This window comes from Taudactylus pleione, unplaced genomic scaffold (genome assembly GCF_031769625.1).
Source record: "Taudactylus pleione unplaced genomic scaffold, aTauple2 ptg000019l, whole genome shotgun sequence".
In the NCBI taxonomy this organism is placed as follows: Eukaryota; Metazoa; Chordata; class Amphibia; order Anura; family Myobatrachidae; genus Taudactylus; species Taudactylus pleione.
The window spans coordinates 17,362,480-17,368,479 of NW_028284421.1; the positions used below are offsets into that span (position 1 = coordinate 17,362,480).

The 6,000-nt window shown below is 38.0% G+C and overlaps 1 long non-coding RNA gene across 1 annotated transcript in view; it reads left to right on the top strand.

The window, feature by feature from the left end:
* The window catches only part of LOC148540354 (uncharacterized), a 29,080-nt gene extending 23,339 nt beyond the window's left edge, over positions 1-5,741 (top strand). Inside the window, exons 4-5 of the long non-coding RNA XR_015869485.1 lie at positions 744-922; positions 4,839-5,741. This is a non-coding gene — a long non-coding RNA (uncharacterized LOC148540354). The remainder of the gene's footprint in view (positions 1-743; positions 923-4,838) is intronic.
* The last annotated feature ends 259 nt before the right edge of the window (positions 5,742-6,000 follow it).

A 6,000-nucleotide genomic window follows, 5' to 3' on the forward strand; every position in this document is an offset into this window, starting at 1 on the left:
TTCCCTGCACCCCTAGCTGGTGGGTGCAGGGGTAATAGTGAGAAAGATAGATGTACACTATTGTTTTTTACAGTGGGACAGCGTGCCTCCCTTTTATTGGAGGGTTTGTTCGGGAGTGTTTGGCTGCAGTCAGACACAGGAAACTTGGGGAGAAACACTATCACATACACCATCGAAAACACGATTCAGCAAATCATGGTTCTTGGTAAATTTAAGTGTTTCAGCCAAAAGTCTCTCATGTTTCAGTGATAGTGTGCATGTTTAAACTCTGCCAATCTCGGACCAAACACGAATCTTAGTAAATTTACACCTTAGAGAGATGAAATGGGAAGTCCAGCATTACGGCTGTGTTCAAGCAAATGCAGCCAAGGTAGACCTGAACACAGACACATATGCACATAATAGGAAGTGTATTTCTTTCAGATGCTTAGCTCCTGGAGCAAAATATGCACTTACTGTATGATTATGATGACTATCAGAAGCCATTTCTAGTTGTCTGATTGTACCTGGTAACAAATGGGATACTTAAAATATAAAATATATCTGCATATACTCCCAGGTTAATTTACATGTTCTAAGAAACTATTGAAGTCACAAGTAGACTAATGCTCTCACCCATTAAATCATTATTTAATAATATGAAGCGTAGTATGAATAACAATACTTTGCCGATCCTTCATCACACTTCTATAATTATGTTGTATATTTTAATTTTCAATATTTTCCTTTTCTCTTGTCTCCAGTGTTTCCTCAGCTTTTAAAATTGTACAAGTAGAGTTTACAATTCCAAGCGGCATTACCCTCTATACCAACCATGGCAGAACATAATGTGAAAGTCTGCTGTAATGTCTGGGGCGTGCTATCCATGGATGTAATCCAACATTGGGAATTCAAGCTGAAAATGGTGCTACAAGATGGTTTTGTAAGATTCATGTTATTTCCGTTTACTTATTATGAAAATTAACACACACTTTGAAATGTAAATAAGATGCCAGATGGGGTTTATTGTAATTGGGAAATGATGCAAATAAGTACATTTAATAATTTAAACGCTGTAATTCCAATAGAGAATTCACAAAGCATATTTTAAGATGGTGACTTAAAATATAATAAATGGATGCAACAATACCCATAGCATCTTTGCAATTTAATTATTTTTTATTTAAATAAAGGGAGACTTCATATGTATTGATCTAGTCTTATATAATGTGATAATTAAGAAAGCAAGGCTAAAAACACTGTTGTATAAGGTATGATAGAGAATAATTAAGAGAATGCAAGGAACAGGGGTGTATCTTGGGGTCCAAGCGCCCCTGGCAAACTAAGGGACTGGCGCCCCCCCCTCAAATGATTGCTTCTACTTGAAAAAATAAAATAACACACACTGGGGTAGTTTAATTCAGACACCTGTAGAAATAGGGAGAATATTTTTTTTTCTCTTTTTAATATATAATATATATATATATCTATATATCTCTCTTTTACAGAATTTATTCTATTGCAAACCACTATTTACTAATGCCAAAATACACAGGAAAAGCTTGAAAACATAGCATCAAAAACAAACATGCATTATGGGTAAAATAATTTACATATATTCAAATTGGACTGTAAACTGCAATATGCTTTTTTAACTCTGCCATATAGTTCACTGGTAAAACCGCCCACATGGGTCCATTGCCATCTCACACAATAATAAAAACAGCTCATAAGGATTATATCTTAATCCTAACACTGAGTATCCACAATCTATAAAGATCATGGTCAACTCCCCATACTGTGGAAATGATAAATTTATTAGTACTTACACTGGGGGTAGTTCAACTTACATGCCTGTAGAAATAGGGAGACTATATATATATATATATATATATATATATAATATGTGTGTGTACTTTTTTTTTAATATATATATTTTTTCAGTTATAACACTTACTACATGCAAGCACTGTTTATTAATTTCTATATGTCAACAACACAGGAAAAGAGGGCATCAATAACAAACAAGGTGCATTGTGGGCAAGATAATTTGCATATATGCAAATTATCTTGCAAATATAGCATTGTGGTTGATGTGGTGCTTACACTCTTTTCCTGCAAGGTTGACATATGGGAATTAGTGAGTGGTGATTGGTATGTGGTGGGTATTGTGGGAGAAGAGATATATTAGAAAATAAAAAAAATTAGTCTCTCTAATTTTAAATGTTTCTGATATAAAGGGACATATAAGAAGCCTGATACATGTTAACAATCAATGGAGGACACTGATAAGAGCAGAGAAGACAGAAGGAGACCAGGGATCATTTACTAATGACAGCTGTTTGCGGCACACTGCGCAGAGCAAACAGGAGACCAGTGATCATTTGTTAATGATGTCGGGTGGCAACGGCGCCATCCAGGCCAATAGGAACATACGCCCCTGGCAAAGAACTAATAGTATAAACAGTTAAATTATCAAATGTTAATTATAATATTATATGTCCATTTTAGAAACACATACATTTGCTAGAATATGTTTAAAAATACCCATAATAAAATAAAAAGTTACATACAAAATTAACCTTATTTGGAATTTGATCTGCACTCTAACTGAACAAACCACTGAACTCTGACCACAAAATATTTTTTATTTAATTGGAGATAATCCGGACATAACAAGTTAAATAATATTGAAATAATCAAGTCTGAAGAAGTGGGCATTGTACCTATTAAACATGTTACAGGTTTATGCAATTCTTTTTCCATAGGAATTATATGAATTGATGTTTTCCTACAAACTACTCCGACATCAAAATTATTCATCTTCATTTGCGATGAACTTAAAATAAATTTACATTTATTTTAACTAAGTGGTATTGACTTTGCAATTGGCAGAACCGATGCAAAAAGGAACTTTCTAAATCCAGATTCATAATGAGAGGTTATGGTTCCCTCTCTTCCTTTTAACCACTTAACTGACAATTTTTTTAAGAACTGGGCCTACAAAATTGTCAATTTATCTTTATTTAATTAAGTGTAAGTATATTTTTAAAACATATTTTTAATAATTATTATTTATTGATTAATAGACCCCTAATTCTGCAATGAAAGTAGACTTTCACCAAACTTTTAAATTCATGTATCAAAAAAAGTGCAATTATGGAATGATCCATTTGATGAGCAGGTTACAAATTCCTTGATGTATTTGTATGAATATGATAGCACCTGTTACAATTTAGGACAAGTACAACTCTAATCCATATCAATTGTACAGGTGGCCCAGAAAATCGTGAAAGGATAAGATGCCACTATTATTTTAAACATTTTTCTTGCTATAGTTGAAGATAAGGCAGGTCATTTTTTTATTTTGCAGATGGTGCAGTTTTTTACAGGCCATTGCAGAATGCTAAAATTGCCTCAATATTTTACAGGTCATGGAGAACAGGGCTGCCACAAAAGTTTGTGGTACCCAGTACTGACAACTTAGGCAGCCCCCCCAGGGGATGGGGCATAAGTGGGGGAACTGTGGATAATGTGGGTGGAGCTAAACTGGGGGCATCAATTGGTGCGTAAACCAATTTAAAAATTCTCAAAGTTTGGGCTGGGTTAGGAAGGATGGATATGGGGTTCACAAGGCAAGGAAGGCTGGACCTTAATGGGGCACAGGGCAGGGAAGGCTGGCTGGTCTAGGCAGGCAGGGCAGGGAAGACTAGAATGGGGAGGGGGGGACAGGACAGGGAAGGCTAACTGGACTAGGGAGGAACAGGGCAGGGAATGCTGGCTGGATTAGGGGGGCACAGGGCAGGGACAGCTGTCTGGATTAGGGTAGGGCCCAGGGCAGGGAAGGTGGCCTGGAGTAGAGGGAGGCAAAAGGCAAAGGAGGCTGGTTGGAGTCAAGGGGGGGACAGAGAAGGCTAACTGCACTAGGTGGAGGGACAGGGTAGGGACTATGTACCTACTTTGTATCTTCAGCAGGCCCAAAGAGAGCGCAGGTGCCCAGGTGCCATCTGTGTAGATGTGCACCAGCAGTTGTGGAGAAACAGCACTGTCAGTGGTATTTTAACTATGGCACTGGCCTCGCGCCTAACACAGCTCACGGAATGGCTGCCAATCAGGAGTGGCCGCATTGGCTGCTCCTGATTGGCTGCTGGTCTGCAAGCTGTGAATGGCTTGTGGCTACGGCAAATTTTAAATCCTGCAGGTGGCGCTGTTTCTCCCCAGCTGCCGGTGCATATCTACACCACTGCCACCCAGGCCCCCTGCTCACCCTGGGCCCAGCAGTCCTCCCCTGATGGTGGCCCTGACGGAGAACAACTCATGCACAGACCTCTCTTTTTGAGGTTTTTCGGAAATATCAAGTTTATTGTGTGAGCAAACATGGAATGTGTTTACAATTGTCCATTCAAATTGCATGGACAGTGTTGGCTCCATTATCAGATATGAAAAGTCCAGAAGAGAGTTTTAGTGGGTGAGCCATTTGAATATACCTTTGTGAAGTTTATGCATCAAATTTACTGAAGGCAGCAATACATAAAGTAGCTTGTCTTTCAATGAGCTGGTGTTGTGTGCTAATACTGCTGTGCTGACAGAATGAGGCTGCTGCTGCTGATTCTATTGCCAATGCTACTGCTGAGAGCGATACACCGATCCAGTGGGCTGTCACGTTGATGTAGTCTGTTTGACTAGTGCCACTTGTCCACATATCTGTAGTTAGGTGGATAGAGGGTTCTTTTCAAAGGAAGTAATGACTATAGATTTGAGCTCCCTGAATAGCTGTGGGGTTGCTGTTCAAGAGATGATATTTAAATATGGGCACATGACCTCTACTAATCAGATGAAACCTGTTCTGGTTTTTGCAGATTTGATGCAGATAAAGTGTCAACATGGCTGTTATGACTTTGGTGAACCATTTTGCTACAGGATGATGGCTGTCATACTTGCTTCCCCTTTGAAAGACAATTGATGGAAACTAGAAGTAATCCAGTTCCCTTACTTATATGATAATCTACCATTAACAGGAGCGGTCCTATGCCCCAGATATTCTTCTTGCAAATTATGGATTGCATTACAGGAATTAGATTGCATATGGTCTAATTATTAGGACTACTTAATGCGGTTTTGAGGAGGCCAATGATGTGGGTTTTGGCAGTGAAGATTGCATGAGGAATTTAACCATGCTGCTGGTAGCTGTTACAGGAGAGCTTATTGCATGTGTTGTCACATTTTGGGATGAATCATTTACATGATTATGTTGCAAATGATTTACAGTATTAGCAAGGAAGTGCCACAAAGGCTACATATGGCCTGACAAACATTGTCTGGATTGGGATAGAAACAATTCCACAAGAGGTGATTTATTTTGTTCTTGTGGCCAGGTATTACAACAATGCACTTATTGTAGGCATGAGGTGGGACCACTGGTGGCTGCCTTACTTGGAGGCATTCATCACCTTCATCATTATCATTATCATCATCTTTTTCAAGTACAACACAGTCATCATCATTCTCCTCATACACAAGTATTGCCTTCATCTTATTGCAGAATAACATCTACATTTCTATACTCTATTTCTACATCGTTCTCGGTATTACTCTTCATCACATTTTCAGATGATTTAGAAATTGTGTGGCTACCTACTGCATAGCTTTTATGGAATAAGACAGTGAAAATGTCAGCACATAATATGATTTTAGAGGATTCAGTAGATTAACACCACTATTTTTAAGACATAATTCTAATTTACTTTTTAGGATATTCTGCAGTTTTTTTAGTTTATATTTTATATGTCAGTATGTAATACATAGTTTATGAATAAATATGAGACCTTCAATACAACCATAATACCTAATTTGCAGTTTCTGTCTGCATTATTGTGAGAACACCAGCACCTCATTACAGAGGAGATGTATACAAACACTTGCATGCAAGAAAGTGCCAGTCGGCTACTGTATCAGTAGAGTGGAAGTGATGCTCTGTCTTACTTAGCGAATCTACTGTAATGATCATGAATGACGGGATAT